The 27727-nt window shown below is 45.8% G+C and overlaps 1 pseudogene; it reads left to right on the top strand.

Annotated features, from left to right (window-relative positions):
- Window positions 1-15510: 15510 nt before the first annotated feature.
- Window positions 15511-24069, top strand: LOC141583165 (YTH domain-containing family protein 1 pseudogene; annotated as a pseudogene).
- Window positions 24070-27727: the final 3658 nt, after the last annotated feature.

Genomic DNA, 27727 nt, shown 5'->3' with positions numbered 1-27727 from the left:
TTGGATAATTAAATCAAGCTCATTAACCTGTATTACTTCAACGTGTTTTATGTGTGTGGTGAGAACAGTTGAAATTTACTCTTTCAGCAATTCTAAAATATATTGAATTATGTGAGTTCCTTACAGGTTTTGAACACTAACTTCTTAGCAGATGTAGACTTTGCAGATATTTTTTCCAGTTCTGAAAGCTGATTCTCACTCTGTCAGTTGCATCCTTGTGCATAAATAAGCTTTGTATTTGAGGTAGCTCCATCGGTTTATTTTTGCTTTTGCGGTCAAATAAAAAAAAAAAATCAGTGAATAGAGCGGTGTTGTGGAGTTTCCCCTTTCTGTTTTCTTCTTATAGTTTTGCAGTTTCACATCTGACATTCAAGTTTTTCAATCATTTCAAGTCAATTTTCCTATATATTGTAAGGTAAGGTTCCAATACTGTTAACCAGCGTGTGCATATCTAATTTTCTGTGTCTCCTATTTTAAATAAATTGTTCTTTCCCCATTGAGTGTTCTTAGCGCTATTATCAAAAATCAATTTACAGTCAACTGGTTGGTTTATTTCTAGTTTTGTGTCTTGTTGCACTGGTAAGAGTGTATTTTTTTGGTGTGGTATCATGTGGTTTTGGTGACTGTAGCTTTTTAGAATATTTTGAAAGCACGTAATGTGATGTCTGACTTCGGCATTGTTCCTTAGCTCAGGATTGTGTTGCCTATTGTGATTTCATATAAATTTTAGGCTATTTTTCATTTGTGTGAAAAATGTCATTGGAATTTTGATAAAGATGGCATTGAATCTCAGGATCACTTTGAGTAGTACAGACATTTTAATAATTGATATTTCTTCCAATCCATGAATTGGAGAAAGCTTTCCACTTACTGGTGCTAATATTTCTTTTATTAGTATAATTTTCAATATACAGATTTTTTTATTTCTTTGGTTAAATTGAAACCTAAGTCTTAATTTTTAAAAATAACTATTGTAAGGCTGGGCACGGTGGCTCAAGCCTGTAATCCCAGCACTTTGGGAGGCCGAGGCGGGTGGATCACGAGGTCGAGAGATCGAGACCATCCTGGTCAACATGGTGAAACCCTGTCTCTACTAAAAATAGAAAAATTAGCTGGGCATGGTGGCGCGTGCCTGTAGTCCCAGCTACTAGGGAGGTGGAGTTAGGAGAATTGCCTGAATCCAGGAGGCGGAGGTTGCAGCGAGCCGAGATCACGCCATTGCACTCCGGCCTGGGTAACAAGAGCGAAACTCGACTCAAAAAAAAAAAAAAAAAAAAACTTCAGCCAGCCACAGTTGGTTTGTTCTCTCCGATATCAATGCTGCACACTTAGATAAGTGGTTCGAACTTGAACCTGCATTTGGTCTACCACAGGACTAAGACATTGCCCTATGCATTTTGCAGGATTAGAAGCAGTCTTACCAAGAATTTCTGAAACATTTTCTTCCACTAGAGTAAGTTCACACAAAATAAAATGCACTGAGGTATTCGACACCAGCAAGGTGATCGTATCTTTTGTTGGTACCGTCATTGATAGTTATAGCAGAGCAGAAATGGGCAACTTCAACCAAGTTTCTCAAAGTGATATCACATGCAAAGAGAAAAAGTAGGACATGAAGGTGCTGGTAGGTGCTATAAAGTATCGGACATGTTAATGTTATCAGATACGTGAGACACCCTCAGAAACTCTGAGAAATAAGTAGGCAGATAGATCAGTGGGAGATTTTCATTTTACATGAAGATTTAAGAACAGGTATAGGAGCTATGAGTTTCATAGTCATTATCAATATACTCATCCAACAGTCAACATTTGAATATGTATCTACTGTAAGAATCAAACGATAAACAAAGAAAAAGACATCTCCTCTGAAACCCCATGCAACAAAATATATAAAATGCCAGACAAGTCTATTAAATGGTATTTTCAATATAATTTATTAATTTCTATTTTCCACTGAGAAATGACATTAGCGAATACTTGAATTTTTGTCTTTCTTTTAGTGACTTAATTTTTTTTTTTTTTTTCTTGAGACGGAGTTTCGCTCTTGTTACCCAGGCTGGAGTGCAATGGCGCGATCTCGGCTCACCGCAACCTCCGCCTCCCGGGTTCAGGCGATTCTCCTGCCTCAGCCTCCTGAGTAGCTGGGATTAGACGTACGTGCCACCATGCCCAGCTAATTTTCTTTGTATTTCAGTAGAGACGGGGTTTCACCATGTTGACCAGGATGGTCTCGATGTCTTGATCTCGTGATCCGCCCGCCTCGCCCTCCCAAAGTGCTGGGATTACAGGCTTGAGCCACCGCGCCCGGCCCGACTCTAGCTCTTTTTGTAACAAGTTGCTTTTCATGAGGCCCAGTCCCGAGGGCCCTTCAATACTGGACACAAGGAACACAAAATAAGCAAGTTTTTCTTGCAATTGTCTGTTGCATCTCAGTAACTAACGTATAAGAATTGATTGAAATACAGATTTCTCTGAAGCAGAGCTGGATGAAAGTCTAATGGGACTCATACAACCTGTTCTAGGACGTGATGACCATTATTTGTGTCCCCGTTCAATTAAGTTCAAATTTAATATTTTTTTTTCTGCCGGGTACGGTGGCTCACGCTTGTAATCCCAGCACTTTGGGAGGCCGAGGCGGGCGGATCACGAGGTCAAGAGATCGAGACCATCCTGGTCAACACGGTGAAACCCCGTCTCTACTAAAAATACAAAACATTAGCTGGGCATGGTGGCAGGTGCCTGTAATCCCAGCTACTCAGGAGGCTGAGACAGAAGAATTGCCTGAACCCAGGAGGCGGAGGTTGCGGTGAGCCGAGATCGCGCCATTGCACTCCAGCCTTGGTAACAAGAGCGAAACTCCGTCTCAAAAAAAAAAAAAAAAATTATTTTTTCTCTACAGTGTGTTTATTGGCTTATATAATCTCAGCTACTCTAGAGGCTAGGGCAGGAGAATTGATCGAACCCAGCAGGCAGAGACTGCAGTGAGCTGAGATCACACCACTACACTCCAGCTTGGGCTAGAAGAAGCCAGTTTTATTCTTCTGCTTATGGATATCTAGTTTTCCCAGCACCATGTATGAGGAGACTGTCTTTTCTCCAGCGTATGTTCTTGACACCTTTGTGAGAAATGAGTTTTCTTGCCGGACGTGGTGGCTCACACCTGTAAATCCCAACACATTGGGAAGCTGAGGCAGGCGGATCACAAGGACAACAGATCGAGACAATCCTGACCAACATGGTAAAAACCCTACCTCTACTCAAAATACGAATATTAGTTTTTCTGTGTACTTACTGTTACCAGCAACTACACGGTTTAAATAATTCCTCTGTCAGGCCCCGCGCGGTGGCTCAAGCCTGTAATCCCAGCACTTTGGGAGGCCGAGGCGGGTGGATCACGAGGTCGAGAGATCGAGACCATCCTGGTCAACATGGTGAAACCCCGTCTCTACTAAAAATACAAAAAATTAGCTGGGCATGGTGGCGCGTGCCTGCAATCCCAGCTACTCAGGAGGCTGAGGCAGGAGAATCGCCTGAACCCAGGAGACGGAGGTTGCGGTGAGCCGAGATCGCGCCATTGCACTCCAGCCTGGGTAACAAGAGTGAAACTCTGTCTCAAAAAATAATAATAATAATAATAATTCCTCTGTCAGCAGGTGTAAACTGAGTTTGGTCTGGTTCTTCTATGTGCTGTAATAGAACAAGACTGAGTTCAATGCCTGGGGATATGGGAGAAATCGTGTAAGATATTCAAGATCGTATTTCCCATCTGTTCAGTGCCTCTTTCAGTACTCTAAAGTTAAAACCAGGTATATGAGTGCTCACCTAATTTGTGGTTCTCATGAAGGTGCTTTTTAAATGTAGGCGGTTGTCGGCCGGGCGCGGTGGCTCAAGCTTGTAATCCCAGCACTTTGGGAGGCCGAGGCGGGCGGATCACGAGGTCGAGAGATCGAGACCATCCTGGTCAACATGGTGAAACCCCGTCTCTACTAAAAATACCAAAAAAAATTAGCTGGGCATGGTGGCGTGTGCCTGTAATCCCAGCTACTCAGGAGGCTGAGGCAGGAGAATTGCCTGAACCCAGGAGGCAGAGGTTGCGGTGAGCCGAGATCGCGCCATTGCACTCCAGCCTGGGTAACAAGAGCAAACTCCGTCTCAAAAAAAAATAAAATGTAGGCAGTTGTTAAATTGGTGTTTTTGCCGAAGGGGTGGTTCGTGAAACCTTAATAGAAAACTGTGATGTTAAGAAGAACATTTCGGCTATTTAACTCTCATCTGGGATAAGAAGGTCATTTTTACTGCTGTAATACTGGAGATAAATTGTTATTTTCAAGTAATTGATAATTGCATTCCAAGTGAGGAGATTGTTCATGAACACATCAGGTCTGTTTCATGGGGGAAACCAAAATACCCTATTGTGTACTTGCTATTCTTTCTAGCCCAGATATATTTATTAAACTTCATTTTTCTTTCGATAAGAGCTTTGCTCTAAAAAGAAAAACATATATTCTCACTGTAGTACTATGCTAGAGTATTATGACAGTGTTTTACATGTATTTTTATCAGAAATTCATCATGTGCTTTATTGTTCCCTTTTCACAGGGGAGGAGATTTTAAACACAAAAAGATCAAATGACATTTTTGATATAATTTGGCTGTGTCCCCACTCAGATGTAAACTTGAATTGAATCTCCCAGAATTCCCATGTGTTGCGGGAGGGACCCAGAGGGAGGTGGTTTAATCACGGGGGCCAGTCTTTCCTGTTCACATGACAGTAAATAAGTCTCGTTAGATATTAGATATCAACAGTTTCTGCTTCTGTCTTCTCCTCGTTTTCCTCTTGCCACCGTTATGGAAGAAGTGCCTTTCACCTCCCGCCACAATGCTGCAGCCTCTTTAGCCATGTGGAACTGTAAGTCAAGCGAAACTTCTTTTTGGTTCCAGTTTCAGGTATTTATTTATCAGCACCATGACAATGAACGAATGCCGTAAATCTGTACTCATAGAGTGGGGCATTCTGGAAAGATACCCAAAAATACGAAAGCAATTTTGGAACTGGGTCACAGGCAGGGGCTGGAGCAACTCGGAGGGCTCAGAAGAACACACAAAACTGTGGGAAAGTTTGGAACCTCCTCGCGGCTTGTTGAGTGGCTTTGACAAAAATGCTGACGGTGATACCAACAATAAGGTTCAGGCGGAGGCGGTCTCAGACAGAGAAGAGACACTTGTCGCGAACTGGAACAGAGTTGACTCTTGTTATGTTTTAGCAGAGAAACCGGTGGCATTTTGCTCCTGCCCTAGAGATGTGCGAAACTTTGAAATTGAGAGAGGTGATTTACGGTGTCTGGTGGAAATAATTTCTGAGCAACAAAGCGTTTAAACCATGACTAGGGTGCTGTTAGAAGCATTCTGTTTTAAAAGGGAAACAAAGTATAAAAGTTCAGAAAATTGGCAGCCTGAGAATGCAGTAGAAAGGAAAATTCCAGACAGGTGTGGTCGCTCACACCTGTCATCCCAGCACTATGGGAGGCCAAGGCGGGCAGATCACCTGAGGTCGGGAGTTCAGGATCAGCCTGGGAAGCATGGAGAAACTCTGTCTGTACAGAAAATACAAAATTAGCCGGGTGGGGTGATGGACTCCTGCAATCCCAGCTACTTGGGAGGCTGGAGCAGAAGAACTGCTCGAACCTGGGAGGAAAATGTTGTGAGCCAAGATTGCGCCATTGCACTCGAGCCTGGTAACAAGAGCGAGACTCCTGAAAACACAAAAACAAAAATGAAAAGAAAAGCCCATTATTTTGTGGGGAAATTCAAGCCAGCTGCAGAAATATTTATAAGTAGCAAGGACCCAAATGCTAATCCCCAAGATGATGGGAAGAACAACTCCAGCCCATTTCATGACATCCCCTCCCTTCACAGGTCTGGAGGCCCAGGAGGAAAATGTGGTTTTGTTGGCCAGGCCCAAGCACCCCATGCTGTGTGCAGCCTAGGGATTTGGTGCCCTGTGTCGCAATTGCCCCACCCATGGCTGAGAGAGGTCAAGGTAGACCTCAGGTTGTAACTTCGGAGAGTGGAAAGACCAAGCCTTGGCGGCTACCACTGGGTGTTGAGACTGAAGCTGCGAGTGCACAGAAATAAAGACTCGGGGTTTGGGACCCTCTGCCTCGATTTCAGAAGATGTACGGATATGCCCGGGTGCTCAGACAAAATTGGTCGCAGGGCAGGCCCTCTGCCAGGGCAGTGCAGAAGGAAATGTGGGGTCGAAGCCCTCACACAGAGTCCCGACTGCGGCGCTGCCTCATGGAGCCGTGAGAAGACAGCCACCATCCTCTGGACCCCGGAATGCTAGATTCCCCAACAAGCACCTGGAAAATCTACAGACACTCAACACCAACCCAGGAAAGCAGCCAGGAGAAAGGCCGTACTCTGAAAAGCCACAGGGTCAGAGCTTCCCAAGACCATGGAAACCCACCTTTAGAATCATAGTGACCTAAGTGTGACACCCGGAGTCAAACTAGTTTGCGGAGCTTTCAAACTTGATTTTCTCACTGGGTTTTGGACTTGAATGGGCCCTGTAACTTTTGTTTAGGCCAAATTTTCCAATTTGGAATGGCCCTACTTACCCAGTCCCTGTACCCCCATTGTATCTAGAAAGACATTAGCTTGCTTTTGATGTTACAGGCTCACAGGCAGAAGATACTTGACTTGTTTCAGATGAGACTTTGAACTGTGGACTTTTGGTTTGATGCTGAAATGAGTTAAGACTTTGGGGAATTTTGGGGAAGGCATGATTGGTTTTCAGATGTGAGGCCACGAGATATGGAGGGGCCAAGGGCCGAATGATATGATTCGGTTCCGTCCACACCCAAATATTATCGTATCTCCCAGAATTCTCACCTGTTGTGAAAGAAACCCAAAAGAAGGTAATTGAACCATGGGCATCAGTCTCCCCTGTGCTATTCTCGTGATAGTGAATAAATCTCACGAGATCTGATGGGTGTATCAGGTATTTCTTTATCAGCAGCGTGAAAAGAAACTAATACAATTTCTAAAGTCACCTCATTGTGAAAAGAAAATTTAAGAAGGAGACAACGTGCTTAACCACTGTGTATCTGAATCTTATAGATGTAGATATACTTTAATATGTCACATATTTTTAATTTTGTGTATCTTTTCATTGTTAAATATGATTGTACTTTTTTTTTTTTTTTTTTTTTTTTTTGAGATGGAGTCTTGCTGTTTCCCAGGCTGGTGTGCAGTGGCATAATCTCAATTCACTGCAACCTCCGCCCCTCTGGTTCAAGCAATCTCTTTCACCCTCCCAAGTAGCTGGGACTACAGGTGCCTGCCACCATGCCAGGCTAATTTTTGAATCTTTAATAGAGATGGGGTTTCACCATATTGGGCAGGCAGTTCTCAAACTCCTGACCTCAGGTTACCCACTCAGATTGGCCTCCCAAAGAGATTACAGATGTGAGCCACCACACCCGACCATATGACTGTACTTTTCAAAAAGTTTTCATTGTGGCCATTTCTCATTTCAATCTAATTAAATTAAATCTAACCATTAATTATAAGAAAAATTAGTTTTTTAAATAAAGAAAAACATCAAGTGAAGTTATTTTTGTGTTAGAATTATTAAATATATTGCAAGAAAAATCTATTTAGAATCGAAAACCCGAAAGCAAAAACAATTATTTACAGAACTAATTGAAATAGATGAATATGAAGCCTGGCAATGGTGTTAGAATATTCTTAAACTCAGAAGAAATGTAGCAAACAATTAAATTCTGAAAACTACTGGTTTATAATATTTTTCGAATGTGAAAAACTAATGTTAATAGATTACCTTTCTTTGAATGCTTCATCCTTAATTTCATGAAGAAAATAGTCTTGTCATAATGGACAAAGGCCCAACGTTTTCTGATATCATCTAGTTATAATCCGTATCAAGCATATAATATGCTCTAGTAGGTAAAACAACAATGTCAAAGAGGCCTAAATTTATTAATTTGAAAACAATAAGATAATTCAACTAGATTATTTCTTGTATTTTACATGCAGGAAGGTATTCTGGAAATACATATACTAATATTGGAAATGTTAGTCCTGACTCTTGTTGGGAAGATAAAATAGCTAGCAGATTAATTGCCAAATTATATTCCAGAACTTTTTACAAAACAGATTTTATGGCTTAAGAAATCACAAAGCAACAATAATGAGCACTGAAAATTATATTATTTTAAATTAGGATGAGTTAGGAACTGGCTTATATTTTTGATATTATTGACACCCATTCTTCTGGATAGCTCCGTTTTTGTATTAGAGTCAGATATTTCTCTTTACATCCTGTACTCCCATCCACTCAGGAATGTCCAAAGGAAGCTTTTAGAAGAAATGGGTTTGTAACTCGCTGAATCTAAACATAGTTGCAATTTCCTAAAAGGAGCCAACACACAGCAGATCAGTTTGTAAGAAGCACGACTTCTGCGTATAAACCCATTCTTACTGTTAACTCTGATATGCCACGATAGGGCTGGAAATGACTGTTTTTACATTGTACGAAGAAAGGGTTTCTGAACTGCTGAAATACAAATCAGTTTAACTCTGTAAGTTGAATGCACACATTGACAACCATTCTGCTGGATAGCTCCGTTTTTGTTTTAGAGTCAGGTATCTCTTTACATCCTGTACTCCCATCCACTCTGGAATGTCCAAAGGAAGCTTTTAGAAGAAATGTGTTTCTAACTCGCTGAATCTAAACATAGTTGCAACTTCCTAAAAGGAACCAACACACAGCAGATCAGTTTGTAAGAAGCGGGTCTTCTGTGTTTTAAACGCATTCTTACTGCTAACTGTTATATTCCACTATAGGGCTGGAAATGACTGTTTCTACATTCTCCAAAGAGAGGGTTTCTGAACTGCTGAAATACAAATCACTTTAGCTCTGTAAGTTGAATGCACACTTTGACAGCCATTCTGCTGGATAGCTCCGTTTTTGTTTTAGAGCCAGATATTTCTCTTTTTTTATTTTTTTTCTTTTGAGACGGAGTTTCACTCTTCTTACCCAGGATGGAGTGCAATGGTGCTGTCTCGGCTCACCGCAACCTCCGCCTCCTGGGCTCAGGCAGTTCTCCTGCCTCAGCCTCCTAAGTAGCTGGGATTACAGGCATGTGCCACCACGCCCAGCTAGTTTTTGTATTTTTAGTAGAGATGGGGTTTCACCATGTTGACCACGATGGTTTCGATCTCTCGACCTCGTGATCCACCCGCCTCGGCCTCCCAAAGTGCTGGGATTACAGGGGTGATCCACCGCACCTGGCCGTGTTTTAAAATTCTTATTATCTATTATTATCATTTGAGATGGAGTCTCACTTTGTCACCAGGCTGAAGTGCAATGGCATGATCTCTGCTCACTGCAACTTCTGCCTCCTGGGTTCAAGCGATTCTCCTGCCTCAGCCTTCAAAGTAGCTGGGATCACAGGCATATGCCACCATGCTTGGCTAATTTTTGTGTTTTTGGTAGAGAAGGGGTTTAACCATGTTGCCCAGGATGGTCTTGAACTCCTAACCTCAAGTGATCTGCCTGCCTAGACCTCCCAAAGCGCTGGGAATACAGACATGAGTCACGGCACCCGGCCAATATATATATATTTTTTTGAGACCGAGTTTCGCTCTTGTTACCCAGGTTGGAGTGCAATGGCGTGATCTCGGCTCACCCCAACCTCCTCCTCCTGGGTTCAGGCAATTGTCCTGCCTCAACCTCCTGAGTAGCTGGGACTACAGGCGTGCGCCACCATGCCCAGCTGATTTTTTTTTATTATTATTTTTTGTATTTTTAGTAGAGACGGGGTTTCACCATGTTGACCAGGATGGTCTCGATCTCTTGACCTCGTGATCCACCCGCCTCGGCCTCCCAAAGTGCTGGGATTACAGGCGTGAGCCACTGCGCCCGGCTCGTGATTGTTTTTTTGAGACAGAGTCTTGCTCTGTTACCAGGCTGGAATGCAGTGGCACGATCTTGGCTCACTGCAACCTCTCCCTCGCAGGTTTAAGCCATTTTCCTGCCTCAGCCTCCAGAGTGGCTGGAATTACAGGTGCTCGTCACCATGCTCAGCCAAGTTTTTGTATTTTTAGTAGAGCCGGGGTTTCAGCATGTTGGTCAGGCTGGTCTTGAACTCCTGACCTCAACTGATCCACCTGACTCGGCCTCCAAAAGTGCTAGGATTACAGGCGTGAGCTACTGTGCCCTGTTGAGGATTAATTTTTATTTTTGAGATAGAGTTTCACTCTCGTTGCCCAGGTTGGAGTGCAGTGCTGTGATCTCGACTCACTGCAACATCCACCTCCCAGGTTCAAGTGACTCTCCTGCCTCAGCCTCCTGAGTAGCTGGGATTACAAGCAGGCGCCATCATGCCAGCTGATTTTTTGTGCATTTAGTAGAAATGGATGTTTTACCATGTTGGCCAGCGTGGTCTCCAACACCTGACCTCTGGTGATCTGCCCACCTTAGACTCCCAAAGAGCTAAGATTACGGTCATGAGCCACTGCGCCCGGCCTAATGCTTAATCATAACCATGTCTGTCCAGAGTTCTAGCTAACACTGTGAGGACAGCTTCACCCCCCCCCCCCAGGCTCCATACGCAAGAAGAGCGCATTTCCAGAATGAGCTGGAATTGACAAGGTTTGCGTCCTGCCACAAAAGAAAGAAGCTGATACTTGTTTTCTGTAGCGCTGTAATGGATGACCACAAACCGGGCGGCTTCAGACAACAGAAATGTATTTTTGCACAGTGCAGGAGGCCAGAGTCGGGGTGTGGGCAGGGCCACCGCGCTCCCTCTGAAGGCTCCAGGGAGGATCCCGCCTGCCTCCTCCAGCTTCTGGTGGCGGCCGGCAGACTTTGGTGTGACCTGGCTTCACTCCAGCCTCTGCTTCCATCACTGCCTGGCTTTCTTCCCTGTCTCTGTCTCTGTATCTGCGTCCAAATTTTCCTCTCCTTAGGAGAATGTGAATCATTAGCTTTAGGGGCTGCCTCGAGAATTGCTTGAACCTGGGGAGTGGAGATTGCCGTGAGCCAAGATGGCGTCACTGCACTCCAGCCTGGGTGAGGGAGCTAGACCGCAGTGGCCGAGGCGGGTGGATCACGAGGTCGAGAGATCGAGACCATCCTGGTCAACATGGTGAAACCCCGTCTCGACTAAAAAGAAAAATACAAAACATTAGCTGGGCATGGTGGCACGTGCCTGTAATCCCAGCTACTCAGGAGGCTGAGGCAGGAGAATTGCCTGAACCCAGGAGGCGGAGGTTGCGGTGAGCCGAGATCGCGCTATTGCGCTCCAGCCTGGGTAACAAGAGGGAAACTCCGTCAAAAAAATAAATAAATAAATAAGGCAGGGCATTGTGGCTGCATGTAATCCCAGCACTTTGGGAGGCTGAGGTGGACGGATCTCCTGAGGTTGGGAGTTCCAGACCAGCCTGACGAACATGGAGAAACACTATCTCTACTAAAAATACAAAAAAAATTAGCCAGGTGTGGTGGTGAGTCGCTCTAATCACAGCCACTCAGGAGGCTGGGCCCTAGAATTACTTGCCCCTGGGAGGCAGAGGCGGCAGTGAACCAAGATTGTGCGGTTGCACTCCAGCCTAGACAACAAGAGGGAAACTCCATCTCAAAAAAAAAAAAAAAAAAAAAAAAAAAAAAAAAAAAAAAAAAATTAAGAGCTGCCTTAATCCAATGTGACCCGCCTTAGTCCAATGGAACCTCATCTTAACTAATCTTTTTTTTTTTTTTTTTTTTTTTTTGAGACAGGGACTAGCTCTGTCACTCAGGCTGTAGTACAGTGGCACCATCTTGGCTCACTGCCACCTCTGCCTCCCAAGCTCAAGTGATCCTCTTACCTCATCCTCTCAAGCAGCTGGGACTACAGGTGTGAACCACCACAGCTGGCTAAGTTTTTTGTTTGTTTGTTTGTAGAGAGGAGTTTCTCTGTGTTGTCCAGAGTAGTCTCAAACTGCTGGCCTCAAGTGATCCACCTACCTTGGCCTCCCAAAGTGCTGGAATTACAGGTGTGAGTCCCTGTACTGAGCCCTAACTCATTCTATGTGTAGTGACCCTATTTCCAAATCACGTCACATCCCCAGGTACGGCGGATGGAGGGGGCTTTTGGACTTCAACAGATACTTTGAGGGGAGGAAGTTCTACGCCACAACAAGGCTCAAAGAAGAAATTGTCAACCTTAATGATAAACAGGGAGAAGCTCTCTAAAGCGGAAGATTTTTATTTGGACGTAGGCTTTGCGGTGGGAAAGGAGTGCTGTAGTAAATGAAGTGTGCATATTGAGGGAGGGAATGGAAGACAGAGATTCTGAAAGAAGAACTGAGGAGGAGGCCATCATTGTTTTGAGATGATTATCCTTGGCTACAAAGATCAATAGCAATGGTAGGCTTGGCATGGTGTGGCTCACTCCTGAAATCTCAGCACTTTGGGAGGCTGAGGTGGTTGGATCCCCTGCACCCAGGAGCTCAAGACCAGGCTGACCAACATAGTGAAACCCTGTCTTTACTAACGTCACAAAAAGTAGCCGAAGCAGGAGAATCACTTAATCAGGAGGTGGAGGTTGCAGTGAGCCTGGATCTCACCACTCCAGCCTAAGCAACAGAGCAAGACTCCATCACACACACACACACACACACTCACACACACATACACAAAAGTGGGTTTTGAATCTCCTCCTGGACATAGCTTTTCCTTCCAAAGAAATCTAGGCCAGGTGCGGCGGCTCAAACCTGTAATCTCAGCAGTTTGGGAGGCTGAGGAGGGTGGATCATGAGGTCAAGAGGTCGAGACCATCCTGGCCGACATGGAGAAACCTCTTCTCTACCAAAAATACAAACATTTACTGGGTGTGGTGGTGAGTGCCTGTAGTCCCAGCTACTCAGGAGGCTGAGGCAGGAGGATCACTTGAACCCGGGGGGTGGAGGTTGCAGTGAGCCAAGATCAATCACGCCACTGCACTCCAGCCTGGCAACAGAGCAAGATTCCATCTCAATGTAAAAAAAACAAAAAAAGAAAAAGAAATCTAGAGATACTAGTTAGTTATTGTTGTATCACAAATTGCCCCTACAATTGGTGGGCCATTTACGTGAATTGTTGAAACAATTAACATTTATTATCTTACAGTTTTTGGTGGTTCAGGATCTGGGGGCAGCTTTGTTTGTTCAACATAGGGTCACTCATGAATAATCATTCATGTTCAGGCCTCTATTTTTTGTGTGTGTTTTTTAAAACAGGCTCTCAGACTCACAGGTTGAATACAGTGGAGTGATCACAACTCACGGCAGCCTCAACCTCCCTGACCCTAGCGATTCTCTGGCCTCAGCCTCCTGAGTAACTGGCACCAGAGTCCCCTGCCACCATGCCCAGCTAATTTTTGGTTGCTTGGTTGTTTTTGTAGAGACAAGGTCGCCCTATATTGCACAAGCTGATCTTGAACTTGTAGGCATTTGAGTCTCTCTTTAGACCCCCTACAATGAAACACCTGTCATCCAGAACTCAATTAGCAAATCTCTTCTGGGCTGGGTGCGGTGGCTCACGTCTGTAACCCCAGCCCTTTGGGAGGCTGAGGTGAGCGTATCACGATGTCAGGAGTTCAAGACCAGCCTGGTCAAGATGGTGAAACCCCATCTCTACTTAAAATACAAAAACAATAGCAGGATGGGTGGCAGGTGCCTGAATCGCAGCTACTTGGGAGGCTGAGGCAGAAAATCACTTGATCCCAGGAGGCAGAGGTTGCAGTGGGCTGAGATGGCGTCACTGCACTCCAGCCTGGGCAACAGAGCGAGACTCCATCTCAAAAAAATAAATAAATAAAATAAGAGAAACCTACACAGGGGGTTGGTGAATGGTGCTGACCGCGGCCATCGCAGTCGGAGGCTATTTTTTGGGGGGGGTGAGTAGCGTCCATGGAGTTACTTTGCGCCCACTCCTAGTGGCACCCGCTCAGGTCTGGCGGGTTGACTGTCCCCAGCGGGGACGCCACGGGCCCCGCCGCCTCCCTGGCCGCGACCCCGGATGGATGAGCGCCCCCCGCCCTCCCGCGCCGGCCCCCGGGAGCTCCGGGCTTCGGGAGCCTCCTTCCCGCGCCGGTCCCTGCAGCGGCGCAGAGCCGCGGGCAGCGCCCCTCAAGGGGGGGACCGCGGAGCAAGACGGAAGAGAAGAGGCGAAAAGACCCCATCAGCAGTGACAACTCTGCCACCACTGACAGTCACGCGACATCTACATCCGCCTCGAGATGCTCCAGCCTGCCCAGCAGCACCAAGCCGGGCTGGCCCCGACAGCACGAAAAGAAGCCCTCGGAGGTTTTCCGGACAGATGTCATCACAGCCATGAGGATCCCGGACTCACACCAGCTCAGCCCGGATGACTCCTGCCTCCTGGCAGACCCATGGCGACAGGAATGGGAGAAAGGGGTGCAGGTGCCTGCCGGGGCAGAGGCCATCCCAGAGCCCCTGGTGAGGACCCTCCCACCTCTGGAAGGCCCCTCTGCCCGGGCATCCCCAGGCAGCCCCACGCTCGGGGAGGGCTCCCGGCCGGATTGGCCAGGAGGCAGCCGCTAGGACCCGGACGAGATGGACGCCTACTGGCTGCAGCTCATCGTCTCAGAACTTCAGGAGATGGAGAGGCCAGAGCTGGATGAGCTGACGCTGGAACGTGTGCTGGAGGAGCTGGAGACCCTGTGCCACCAGAATAGGGCCAGGGCCACCGAGACGCAGGAGGGGCTGGGCATCGAGTGTGATGAGGATGTCGTCTGTGACGTGTGCCGCTCTCCTGAGGGCGAGGATGGCCACGAGATGGGCTTCCGTGACAAGTGCAACGTCTGTGTACATCAGGTGGGCAGATGCCCCAGTCACCCTCACTCGTGCCATGTTCACGCACGCTGCCTGGCAGACCCCCGCTTGGCTCTCCAGGGGAACCATGGGCAGAGGCCCTTAAGAAGGAAGGAGCAGGAAGGGAATGGGGAGCGTGCTTCCTGGGGCCATATGCACCCAGGGCCCCTGGGCTTAGGCCTGCCAGCCAGACTCAAGCCAGTGCCGATCGGCTGATCTTTCTGTCCTCTCCCATCGGCCTCCCTCAGACCCTCCCCACCTTGCACCCTTTCCCTGCCCCTGCTCCTCTGCTCCTCATGTCCTGAATTTACCAAAAGGCAGCCCACTGAGGTCGCCGAGAGCAAAGCTGCCTGGTTTCAAATCGTGGCTGTGCCCTTCACAAGCTGTGTAACTGTAGACAAGTTTCATAACCTCTCTAGGCCTGTGTTTTCTCAATTATGCATAAATAAGACTGGTTGCATGGATTAAAAAAATAAAATAAAATAAAATAAAATAAAAACTTCCCAGTGACGCTTCTCTTCTTTATTATTTTGAGTTTTATTTTTTAATTTTATTTTTTTTCCAGGAGCACGTGCACTTTATTGAACCAGTGTAGAAAAGTGTGTGAGGGTCAAGGGTTGATACGGGATGGGCTGGGGACAGGGCGAGCGATGGAATCTGGATACCAGGGAGGGAGACAGGTCACGAGCAGAGCCCCTGTCCCCGGTGATTCCTCTGGATCTACTGATAGGATTGCAGAATCAGGATTGGAATGATGATCATCAGAATGGTCATGATGATGCCGAAAATCAGGGCATCATCAGTTTAACTCTGTAAGTTGAATGCACACATTGACAACCATTCTGCTGGATAGCTCCGTTTTTGTTTTAGAGCCAGATATTTCTCTTTACATCCCGTACTCCCATCCACTCTGGAATGTCCAAAGGCAGCTTTTAGAAGAAATGTGTTTCTAACTCGCTGAATCGAAACATAGTTGCAACTTCCTAAAAGGAACCAACACACAGCAGATCAGTTTGTAAGAAGCTGGTCTTCTGTGTTTTAACCGCATTCTTACTGCTAACTCTTATATGCCAATATAGGGCTGGAAATGACTGTTTCTACATTCTCCAAAGAAAGGGTTTCTGAACTGCTGAAACACAAATCAGTTTAACTCTGTAAGTTGAATGCACACATTGACAACCATTCTGCTGGAAAGCTCCGTTTTTTTTTAGAGTCAGATATTTCTCTTTACATCCTGTACTCCCATCCACTCTCCTATGTCCAAAGGTCGATTTTAGAATAAATGTGTTTCTAACTCGCTGAATCGAAACATAGTTGCAACTTCCTAAAAGGAACCTACGCACAGCAGATCAGTTTGTAAGAAGCGGGTCTTCTGTGTTTTAAACGCATTCTTACTGCTAACTCTTACATGTCAGTATAGGGCTGGAAATGACTGTTTTTACATTCTCCAAAGAAAGGGTTTCTGATCTGTTGAAATACAAATCAGTTTAACTCTGTAAGTTGAATGCACACATTGACAACCATTCTGCTGGATAGCTCCGTTTTTGTTTTAGAGCCAGATATTTCTCTTTACATCCTGTACTCCCATCCACACTGGAATGTCCAAACGCACCTTTTAGAAGAAACGTGTTTCTAACACGCTGAATCTAAACATAGTTGCAACTTCCTAAAAGGAACCAACGCACAGCAGATCAATTTATAGGAAGCGGGTCTTCTGTGTTTTAAACTAACTCTTATATGCCAGTATAGGGCTGGAAATGACTGTTGCTACATTCTCCAAAGAAAGCGTTTCTGATCTGCTGAAATACAAATCAGTTTAACTCTGTAAGTTGAATGCACACATTGACAACCATTCTGCTGGATAGCTCTGCTTTTGTTTTTTGTTTTTTTTTTTGAGACGGAGTTTCGCTCTTGTTACCCAGGCTGGAGTGCAATGGCGCGATCTCGGCTCACCGCAACCTCCGCCTCCTGGGCTCAGGCAATTCTCCTGCCTCAGCCTCCTAAGTAGCTGGGATTACAGGCACGCACCACCATGCCCAGCTAACTTTTTGTATTTTTAGTAGAGACGGGGTTTCACCTTGTTGACCAGGATGGTCTCGATCTCTCGACCTCGTGATCCACCCGCCTCGGCCTCCCAAAGTGCTGGGATTACAGGCTTGAGCCACCGCGCCCAGCTGCTTTTGTTTTAGAGTCAGATTATTTCTCTTTACATTCTGTACTCCCGTCCACTCTGGAATGTCCCAACCTAGCTTTTAGAAGAAATTTGTTTCTAACTGCCTGAATCTAAACATAGTTGCCACTTCTTAAAAGGAACCAAAGCACAGCAGATCAGTTTATAGGAAGCGGGTCTTCTGTGTTTTAAACGCATTCTTACTGTTAACTTTAATATGCCAGTATAAGGCTGGAAATGACTGTTTCTACATTCTCCAAAGAAAGGGTTTCTGAAATGCTGCAAACACACATCAGTTTAACTCTGTAACTTGAATGCACACATTGACAACCATTCTGCTAGATAGCTCTGTTTTTGTTTTAGAGCCAGATATTTCTCATTACAGCCTGTACTCCCATCCACTCTGGAATGTCCAAACGCAGCTTTTAGAAGAAACGTGTTTCTGACTCGCTGAATCTAAACATAGATGCGACTTCCTAAAAGGATCCAACGCACAGCACATCAGGTTCTAAGAAACGGGTCTTGCACTTCTCCGTCCCTCCAGAAGTCATGTCTCGGCCTGTGCTGACCCAGCAGTCCTCAGGATTGAGTCTCCAGGAGGCAGAATCTCCACTCTCAGAAAACACCAGCAACATCGAGGGTCACTGGGGTCCTGCTGCCCGGACAGCCAGGAAATGCCTCAACATCTGCTCGGCTGGGACGAGTCTGCTCTGAATCCCAGGGCAGGTCTCAGCCCCAGTCAGGAGCTCAGCCTTCCAGAGCTTCCCTGGGCTCCAGCAAGTGGAGGAGGTCGATGATGACATTGACCTAGGACAACAGACTCAGTGCTGAGGACAGAGTGTTCAAGACCAGGGTAAAGGAAGCCCTCAATTTTCCTGCACTGTCAGGGCTGGGGCCGTCCCCCACTCCAGCCAGGCTGCGTCGCTGATGAGTTCTTCCACCCCAACCCAGGGTACAAGGCCTGACAGGCCTGAGAATGCCGTTGCCTCTTTTCTCCGCCTCTCCATGACTCGGCCATGGGCTGCTTTGCTGCAGATAGCACAATCGTTCTACGTTGAAATCAGTGTTATGGAAGTCGGCTTCATATGAAATCATGTGTGTCTATATTAAAAGCACAGCTTGTGAGAAAAGACTAATATGTAGAAATGGATAAACAGATGTGTGTGTGTGTGACTGTGTGTTTAGGTGTGTGTGCATGTGTGTGTGTGGAGAGAGAGAGACAGAGAGGGAAAGTCTCTCTTTTTTTTTTTTCCTTTTATAAGAAAAAGAATAGGGGGCCGGGCGCGGTGGCTCAAGCCTGTAATCCCAGCACTTTGGGTGGTCGAGGCGGGTGGATCACAAGGTCAAAAGATCGAGACCATCCCGGTCAACATGGTGAAACCCCGTCTCTACTAAAAATGCAAAAAATTAGCTGGGCATGGTGGCATGTGCCTGTAATCCCAGCTACTCAGGAGGCTGAGGCAGGAGAATTGCCTGAACCCAGGAGGCGGAGGTTGTGGTGAGCCGAGATTGCGCCATTGCACTCCAGCCTGGGTAACAAGAGTGAAACTCCGTCTCAAAAAAAAAAAAAAAAAAAAAAAAAAAAAGAAAGAAAGAAAAAGAATAAAGAAGAGAAAGAAAGAGAAAGAGGACGAGGGAGAGAGGATGGGGGTATTGCTTTATTGCCCGGGTTAGAATGCAGTCTAAATACGGGCATGCCTATAATTGTCCTTAATAATGGAGACATGAAAGAAAATGAGGGAAGAGAATAACAAACAAGGAGACAACCAACATTTCGTTTAAACTTCTAAGTTGATATGATGTGGTACTGATGAGAGTGTATATTTCGTATATTTAAAGTGGAGAGTTCTATAAATGTTAATTACATTTACTTGTTCCAGATCTCAGTTCAAGTCCTGGATATCGTTGTTAATTTTCTGTCTCACTGATCTGTCTAATATTAATGTTGAAGTCTCCGACTATTATCATGTGGGAGTCTAAGTCTCTTTATAAGTCTTGTATGTCTGCGTATTCCTGTATTGGGTGCGTATATATTTAGGATCTTTAGCTCTTCTTGTTGTTGCATTGATCCTTTTATCATTATATAATGTCCTTCTTTGCGTCTTTTGATCTTTGTTGCTTAAGTGTAACTTCTGCTTTTTATTTATTTACTTCAGCTCTCTGTTTGGTTGGTAAATCTTTCTCCATGCCTTGTTTTGAGTCTTTGTGCATTCTTGAATGTGAGATGGGTCTGGATGCAGCATACTGTTGGGTTTTAGTTTTTTATTCAAATTGCCTGTCTGTCTTTGGATTGGGGGTTTTAGTCAATTTAAATTTAGAATTAATAATAATATATGTGAGTTTAATACTGCCATTTAATATTAGCTGGCTCTTTTGCCCATTATTTGATGTAAATTCTTCATTATATTGATGCTCTTTTTCATAATTTTTTTAGAAAGGCTGATACTGTTTGTTCCTTTCTATGCGTAGTGGTTCTTTCAGAAGCTCTTCTAAAGCAGGCCTGGTGGTGATGAAATCTCTGAGTGCTTGCTTATTCACAAAAAACTTTATTTTTCCTTCACTTGTGAAGCGTCGTTTGGCTGGATGTGAAATTCTGGGTTGAAAGTTCTTTTCTTTAAGGATGTTGAATATTGGTCCCCACTCTCTTCTGGCTTGTAGGGTTTCTGCTGAGAGATCTGCTGTGAGTCTAATAGGCTTCCCTTTGTGGGTAACCTGACCTTTCTCTCTGGCTGCCCTTAGTATTTTCTCCTTCATTTCAACACTGATGAATCTGATGATTATGTGCCTTGGAGTTGCTCTTCTTGAGGAATATCTCTGTGGTGTTCTCTGTATTACCTGGAGTTGAACATTATCCTGCCTTACTAGGCTGGGAAAATTTTCCTGAATAATATCCTGAAGCGTATTTTGCAGCTTGGATTCATTCTCTTCGTCACATTCAGGTACACCTATCAAGCGTAGATTAGGTCTTTTCACGTAGTCCCATATTTCTTGGAGACTTTGCTCGTTCCTTTTTATCCTTTTTTCTCTAATCTTCTTTTTTTTTTCTTTTTTTTTTTTTTTTTTTTGAGGCGGAGTTTTCGCTCTTGTTACCCAGGCTGGAGTGCAATGGCGCGATCTCGGCTCACCGCAACCTCCGCCTCCTGGGTTCAGGCAATTCTCCTGCCTCAGCCTCCTGAGTAGCTGGGATTACAGGCACACGCCACCATGCCCAGCTGATTTTTTGTATTTTTAGTAGAGACGGGGTTTCACCATGTTGACCGGGATGGTCTCGATCTCTCGACCTCATGATCCACCCGCCTCGGCCTCCCAAAGTGCAGGGATTACCGGCTTGAGCCACCGCGCCCGGCTTGTCTTCTTGTTTTATTTCATTGAGTTGGTCTTTGACCTCTGATATCCTTTCTTCTGCTTGATCAATTCGGCTGTTAAAACTTGTGCATACTTCACGAAGTTCTCCTATTGTGTTTTTCAGCTCCATCAATTCACTTATATTCCTCTCTAAATTGTGTATTCTTGTTAACATTTCGTCAAATCTTTTTTCAAAGTTCTTAGTTACTTTAGATTGGGTTAAAACAAGTTCTTTTAATTCACAGAAGTTTCTCATTATCCACATTTTGAAGCCTGCTTCTGTAATTGGAACACACTCGTTCTCCATCAAGCCTTGTTCCGTCGCTGATGAGGAACTGTGATCCCCCCGCCCCCCGAAGGAGAAGCGTTCTGATCTTCGGCATTCTCAGCCTTTTTTGGTTGTTTTCCTCCCTTCGTTATAAATTTATCCATCTGTGGTCTTTGTATTCACCGTCTTTGTAATTGGGTTCCTGAGTGGACGTCCAACTTACCGATTCTCAGCGCCGAAATCTGAGCAACCCACTGCGCCCACCAAATCAGCGGCGTTAAGATCGATGGTGCTTTTCCGACTCTGCACCAAGAACCGTCGCTCCGAGGCGCCGGCCAAACCGCCTCGCCGGTCACAAGAATCGCGCTGGCGACCCGTGGGGCTCCTCCGCCGGGAATCTCCTGGTGCGTGAGCAACAAGAATTCACGTGAAGGTGTGGCGTCCTCTCGTTCTTTGCGCTTACACCGGGAGCTACAATCCCGAGCTGCTAGTGATCAGCGATCTTGGATCTCTCTCCCTACTGCTGACTCTTATATGCCAGTATAGGGCTGGAAATGACTGTTGCTACATTCTCCAAACAAAGGGTTTCTGAACTGGTGAAATACCAATCAGTGTAACTCTGTAAGTTGAATGCACACATTGACAACCATTCTGCTGGATAGCTCCGTTTTTGTTTTAGAGCCAGATATTTCTCTTTACATCCTGCACTCCCGTCCACTCTGGAATGTCCTAAAGCAGCTTTTAGAAAAAATGTGTTTCTGGCCGGGTGCGGTGGCTCAAGCCTGTAATCCCAGCACTTTGGGAGGCCGAGGCGGGTGGATCATGAGGTCAAGAGATCGAGACCATCCCGGTCAACAAGGTGAAACCCCGTCTCTACTAAAAATACAAAAATTAGCTGGGCATGGTGGCGCGTGCCTGTAATCCCAGCTACTCGGGAGGCTGAGGCAGGAGAATAGCTTGAAACCAGGAGGCGGAGGTTTGCGGTGAGCCGAGATCGCGCCATTGCACTCCAGCCTGGGCAACGGGAGCGAAACTCCGTCGCAAAAAAAAAAAAAAAAAAAGTTCTCCGGGCATCGTGACGGCAGGCGCCTGTAGTCCCAGCTTTTTTGGAGCCCAAGGTGGGAGGATTGCCTGAGGTCGGGAAGTGGAGGCTGCCATGGGCCTTGGCCAGACGAATGCACTGCAGCCTGATGCCTGGGCTGGTCTTGAACTCCTCGGCTCTAGCAAAGTACCCGCCTCACCTCCGAACTTGCACCCACCATATTCTTCTGTCCCGGAGGTGTCGTTTAACTCTGTAAGTCGAATGCACACACTGACAACCATTCTGCTAGATAGCTCCTTTTTTGTTTCAGAGCTAGATATTTCTCATTACAGCCTGTACTCCCATCCACTCTGGAATGTCCAAACGCAGCTTTTAGAAGAACTGTGTTACTAACTCGCTGAATCTAAACATAGATGCAACTTCCTAAAAGGAACCAACACACAGCAGATTAGTTTGTAGGAAGCAGGTCTTCTGCGTTTTAAACGCGTTCGTACTGCTAACAATTATATGCCACTATAAGGCTGGAAATGACTGATTCTACATTCTCCAAAGAAAGGGTTTCTGAACTGCTGAAATACAAATCCGTTTAACTCTAAGTTGAATGCACACATTGACACCCATTCTGCTGGATAGCTCCGTTTTTGTTTTAGAGTCAGATATTTCTCTTTACTTCCTGTACTCCCGTCCACTCTGGAATGTCCAAAGGCAGCTTTTAGAAGAAATGTGTTTCTAACTCGCTGAATCTAAACATAGTTGCAACTTCCTAAAAGGATCCAACACACAGCAGATCAGTTTGCAAGAAGCGGGTCTTCTGTGTTTTAAATGCATTCGTACTGCTAACTCTTATACGCCACTATAGGGCTGGAAATGACTGTTTCTACATTCTCCAAAGAAAGGGTTTCTGAACTGCTGAAATACAAATCAGTTTAACTCTGTAAGTTGAATGCACACATTGACAACCATTCTGCTGGATAGCTCCGTTTTTGTTTTAGAGCTAGATATTTCTCATTACAGCCTGTACTCCCATCCACTCTGGAATGTCCAAAGGAAGCTTTTAGAAGAAACGTGTTTCTAACTCAATCAATCTAAACATAGATACAACTTCCTAAAAGGAACCAACACACAGTAGATTAGTTTGTACAAAGCAGGTCTTCTGTGTTTTAAACGCATTCTTTTTTTTTTTTTTTGAGATGGAGTTTCGCTCTCGTTACCCAGGCTGGAGTGCAATGGTGCCATCTCGGCTCACCGCAACCTCCGCCTCCTGGGTTCAGGCAATTCTCCTGCCTCAGCCTCCTGAGTAGCTGGCATGACAGGCACGTGCCACCATGCCCAGCTAATTTTTTGTATTTTTAGTAGAGACGGGGTTTCACCTTGTTGACCAGGATGGTCTCGATCTCTTGACCTCCTGATCCATCTGCCTCGGCCTCCCAAAGTGCCGGGATTACAGGCTTGAGCCACCACGCCCAGCCTTAAACGCATTCTTACTGCTAATTCTTATATGCCTGGCGTCGAATCCCACCCCGTCCTTGAAAAACTGAAGGCTGCTCACAGCTGTTACCCTAAAGAGTTTAACTGGAATCTGAAAAGCGGGCGTGCGTTCATCATCAAGAGCTACTCCGAGGACATCCACCGCTCCATCAAGTACTCCATCCGGTGCACACGGAGCACGGTAACACGCGCCTGGACGGCGCCTTCCGCTGCATGAGCAGCAAGGGGCCTGTCTACCTGCTCTTCAGCGTCAACGGGAGCGGGCATTTTTGTGGGGTGGCCGAGATGGAGTCCCCCGTGGACTACGGCACCATTGCTGGGGTCTGGTCTCAGGACCAGTGGAAGGGGCAGTTTGATGTCAAGTGGATTTCTGTTCAGGACGTGCCCAATAACCAGCTGCGGCACATCAGACTGGAGCACAACGACAACAAACCCGTCACAAACTCCCGGGACACCCAGGAGATGCCCTTAGAAAAAGCAAAGCAGGTGCTGAAAATCATCAGCTCCTACAAGCACACGACACGACCTCCATCTTCGACGACTTTGCCCACTATGAGAAGCGCCAGGAGGAGGAGGAGGAGGAGGAGGAGGTGGCGCGCAAGGAACGGCAGAATCGAAGCAAACAATAAGGAGAACCAGTTTCCTACGTGTTCTAACATGTGACTCGGAAAACCGTTTAAAACGCGTGTGCTTTGTCAGCTCCAGCGTGTCATCCGTGCGGGGTTGAGTGTTGCATCTTTGCCTTTCCTGTCGTTTATTTTTGCCCAAATGAACTGGCATTTATTTGTACTTTTCTATGTATTCTAATCTTGTAGAAGCCACTAATAAAGTAGTATTTTTTTTGTCAGCTTAAAAAAAAAAAGGAGGAAGAATAAATAATAGTGCTTGAGGAAGAGTAGTGATCGAGAGGGTTGGTCAAGAGGGCACCTCATCGCAGATGCTAGAGTAAAAACAACTCCCTCGTAGTGACATGTGCAAAGTTCCAGATCTCCACGACAAAGATAACCCAACCCATCGGAGCAAACAGCCTCCCGACGCGGCTGGCAACTGCAGGGGTAGAAGAACTCGGGCATAGCAGGCCCGGAAAGGGGGAGACTGGAGCCAGGGACAAATGCCAAAGAAAGAGTTCCAACAAGCACGTGTGTTCATACATACATACCGCCCACGAAGGGCGTTGCACTCCGCAACAGAACTGAACACGATCTAACAGAGCAGTGCTCGCCTTCCTGTCACCTCTTTGGCAGTAGTAGGGCAGGCCATCTCAACTTGGGAAACACACAGCCATTCTCATCAGGAAGAAGGCTGTCCTGTGTGGTGGGGACAAGCCTTCAGGGGAGAGCAAAGCTGACAGCCAAAGCACTAATTGAACATCCCTAAACAAGAAAGATGTTAATTACTAATTACAAGTCCTCAAGCCAGAATTACCTTAGGGATGGGCACAGTTAATAATTTTCCTACACAGTGGTGAAGTAAAACAAGCTTTTGATCACACTTCAGGAAGTAGAATCTATGGTAGAGAAGAAGTCAGGCCCCGTATGCGAAAATTCGCACTTTCTGCCATAAACTGTTAAAACGAAGTCTCGTAGGACCACTAAACCTGTGGTGGATTTTCATCTGTAACCCTCATGACATCTCTAAATAGGCCCATGGTCACGGAGCCTGTCCAAGGCTAGGGTTTTGAGCACACCTAGGCTCAAGAAAAACTAAAGCCTCCCTGATAAAATGAGGTCCAGTCGAGGCACAGGAAGCCACAGCTGGTTGACTGCTCAGGGCTTCTCAGGACCGGATGTGGGTTGAATTGAGGATGCCAGGAGGAGCATCAGCTGTCGAAGCCTTTGAAAGTTCTCGCACCTCAGGATGCTGCCACTGAGCTCCGGGTTCCCCTTGTCGGCTCCCTGCCCGCCGGCACGGGGCGTTTTCTTCCCTGAACAGGTGGAAGTAGCGACTGGCTTGCTGCCGGAAGGAGGAAGTCGAGACACGGGAGGGCGGTAGATGGTCCCTCCAAAGACAGGCCGAATGCTACTATTGACCGTAGCATTGGACATGGTGGTGGTGTTCAGCATAGGGCTGGAAATGACTGTTTATACATTCTCCAAAGAGAGGGTTTCTGAACTGGTGAAATACAAATCAGTTTAACTCTGTAAGTTGAAAGCACACATTCACAACCATTCTGCTGGATATCTCCGTTTTTTTTTTTTTTTTTAGAGTCAGATATTTCTCTTTACATCCTGTACTGCCATCCACTCTCGTATGTCCAAAGGTCGCTTTTAGAAGAAATGTGTTTGAAACTGGCTGAATCTAAACATAGTTGCAACTTCCTAAAAGGAACCAACACACAGCAGGTCAGTTTGTAAGAAGCAGGTCTTCTGTGTTTTCAACGCATTCTTACTGCTAACTGTTACATGCCACTATAGGGCTGGAAATGACTGTATCTCCATTCTCCAAGGAAACGGTTTCTGAACTGCTGCAAACACACATCAGTTTAACTCTGTAAGTTCATTGCACACATTAACAACCATTCTGCTAGATGGCTCCGTTTTTGTTTTAGAACCAGATATTTTTCACGACAGCCTGTACTCCCATCCACTCTGGAATGTCCAAATGCAGCCTTTAGAAGAAACGTGTTTCTGGCCGGGCGCGGTGGCCCAAGCCTGTAACCCCAGCACTTTGGGAGGCCGAGGCGCGTGGATCACGAGGTCGAGAGATCGAGACCATCCTGGTCAACATGGTGAAACCCCGTCTCTACTAAAAATGCAAAAAATTAGCTGGGCATGTTGGTGCATGCCTGTAATACCAGCTACTCAGGAGGCTGAGGCAGGAGAATTGCTTGAACCCAGGAGGAGGAGGTTGCAGTGAGCCGAGATTGTGCCATTGCACTCAAGCCTGGGTAAAAAGAGCGAAATTCGGTCTCCCCCCCGGAAAAAAAAAAAAAAAAGAAGAAGAAGAAGAAACGTGTTTCTAACTCGCTGAATCTAAACAGATGCAACTTCCTAAAAGGAACCAAGGCACAGGAGATCAGTTTGTAAGAAGCAGGTCTTCTGTGTTTTAAACGCATTCTTACTGCTAACTCTTACATACCACTATGGGGCTATAATTCACTGTTGCTACATTCTACAAAGAAAGGGTTTCTGAACTGGTGAAATACAAATCAGTTTAACTCTGTAAGTTGAATGCACACATTGACAACCATTCTGCTGGATAGCTCTGTTTTTGTTTTAGAGCCAGATATTTTTCTTTAAATCCTGTACTCCCATCCACTCTGGAATGTCCAAACCTAGCTTTTAGAAGAAATGTGTTTCTAACTGGCTGAATCTAAACATAGTTGCAACTTCCTTAAAGGAACCAACACACAGCAGATCAGTTTCTAAGAAGCGGGTCTTTTGTGTTTTAAACGCATTCTTACTGCTAACTCTTATATGCCAGTATAGGGCTGGAAATGACTGTTTCTACATTCTACAAAGAAAGGGTTTCTGAACTGGTGAAATACAGATCAGTGTAACTCTGTCAGTTGAATGCACACATTGACAACCATTGTGCTAGATAGCTCCGTTTTTGTTTTAGAGCCAGACATTTCTCTTTACATCCTGTACTCCCATCCACTCTGGAATGTCCAAAGGCAGCTTTTAGAAGAAATGTGTTTCTAATTGCTGAATCTAAACATAGTTGCAACTTCCCAAAGGAACCAACACACAGCAGAGATCAGTTTGTAAAAACCCAGTCTTGTGTGTTTTAAATGCATTCTTTCCGCTAACTCTTATAAGCCAGTATAGGGCTGGAAATGACTGTTTCTACATTCTTGAAAGAAAGGGTTTCCGGCCGGGTTCGGTGGCTCAAGCCTGTAATCCCAGCACTTTGGGAGGCCCAGGCGGGTGCATCACGAGGTCGAGAGATCGAGACCATCCCAGGTCAACATGGTGAAACCCCGTCTCTACTAAAAATACAAGAAATTAGCTGGGCGTGGTGGCGTCTGCCTGTCATCCCAGCTACTCAGAAGGCTGAGGCTGGAGAATCGCCTGAACCCAGGAGGTGGAGGTTGCGGTGAGCTGATATCGCACCATGACACTCCAGCCTGGGTAACAAGAGCGAAACTCTGTCTCAAAAAATAAAAAATAAAAAATAAGTAAATAGAAAAGAAAGAGTTGGCCTCTTTTCAATTCCTGTTATGACCAAGTTGTTCCTTTGCTGACAGCCCACCTCGTCTGTCACCTCCCCTCAAGGAAAATACCATCACCCTCCCCCACCGTTATTCCAAGATCCACGGAAACCTTTGTATTCAATCGCATGCAAGGGGACCACTGTTCCCTGCCCTGCCAACTGGCAGTTACTGCTAAGTGTCAAAGACGACCAGACGTGGTGGCTCAGGCCTATAATCCCAGCACTTTGGGAGGCCGTGATGGGTGGATCACCTGAGGTCCGGAGTTCAAGAGCAGCCCGGTCAACATGGTGAAACCCCGTCTCTACTAATAATACAAAAATCAGCTGGGTGTGATGGCAGGTGCTTGTCATCCCATCTACTTGGGAGGCTGATGTG

Source organism: Saimiri boliviensis, assembly GCF_048565385.1.
Source record: "Saimiri boliviensis isolate mSaiBol1 chromosome 16 unlocalized genomic scaffold, mSaiBol1.pri SUPER_16_unloc_1, whole genome shotgun sequence".
Lineage (NCBI taxonomy): Eukaryota > Metazoa > Chordata > Mammalia > Primates > Cebidae > Saimiri > Saimiri boliviensis.
The sequence above is the reverse complement of the archived record's forward strand: the minus strand, read 5'-3'. Positions and strand labels throughout refer to the sequence as shown.